This window comes from Theropithecus gelada, chromosome 4 (genome assembly GCF_003255815.1).
Source record: "Theropithecus gelada isolate Dixy chromosome 4, Tgel_1.0, whole genome shotgun sequence".
Lineage (NCBI taxonomy): Eukaryota > Metazoa > Chordata > Mammalia > Primates > Cercopithecidae > Theropithecus > Theropithecus gelada.
The window spans coordinates 30,514,439-30,515,549 of record NC_037671.1 but is presented as its reverse complement, the minus strand read 5'-3'; positions in this window follow the sequence as shown (position 1 = coordinate 30,515,549).

Below are 1,111 nucleotides of genomic sequence, written 5' to 3'. Positions count from 1 at the left end.
GTTTCATATTGGCTTGAACTCTTGTCCTCAAATGACCCGCCCGCCTCGGCCTCTCAAAGTGCCGCGATTACAGGCGTGAGCCACCGTGCCCGGCCTGTACATCATTTTAATCAACTAGCAGGTGTCTTCCTTTGTTTTGTTCTGTAGTGAAATGCTCAAAGTTTGTGGCACAGATTATTATTATCATTATTGTTTTACTAGGACACTTGTTATGGTAAATGATTCCTGAAAGACTGGACCACATTTAGACTTACTTTGACCTCAAGAGACCACCGTAGGCATCAGTCGCTTGCTTTTTGTCATCGGTCAGTTCCCTAGGAAACAGACACTGAGATGGAGATTTGTGTGCGGGAAGTTTATTGGAAACGCTCTCAAAATCAGCATCTGTGAGAGGGTGAGGTGAGCAGGATTGAGAAAAGGCAGAAGCTGAATTCAATACAGGTGCAACATACGTCCGGCCCATCTCACAAGTGTGTATAAATCTGGAATGGTTCTTCACAAATGTCCTTAATTATAGTGGGGAGGCGGGAAGGGCAGACCTATGAATTCCTCCATCAACAGTCACTGGATTTGAGCTGCTCCAGTGGTGGAGTGTGACTTGGAGCAAGTGACTTCCCTTCCACTGAAGGTAGGTCCCAGAGTCGGACCCAGATATGAGCCATCAGTAGTTAATATTCCTGTCGTTGAGGAATGAGTGCCACCACCCGGGGGAGGGGGGAATCTACACTTGATCTTAGTCAAAAGGCCGAGAAGCGATAGGAGGGGGGGATCTGATACATGCAGCACATATCCTCATAGTTATTTTCCTACAGCAACCATGTGTCAGATATGTGTTAACCTTCCACCAATAACCCCTGCTTCTCCACACTAACAGAGAAGAGAACAGGTGTGGTTAAAACAAAATGATGGTTAATAAAAAGCCAATTCATTTTTCCTTTGAGATTCAGCAAAATTCCCTACCTGGCCACCAGAGCCTATAGTGAGTCTAGCGGTCTCCATGTTGGGACAACTTTTTCCTTCCTTCCTTCCTTCCTTCCTTCTTCCCTTCCCTTCCCTCCCCTTCCCTCCCCTTCCCTCCTCTTCCCTCCCCTTCCCTCCCCTTCCCTCCCCT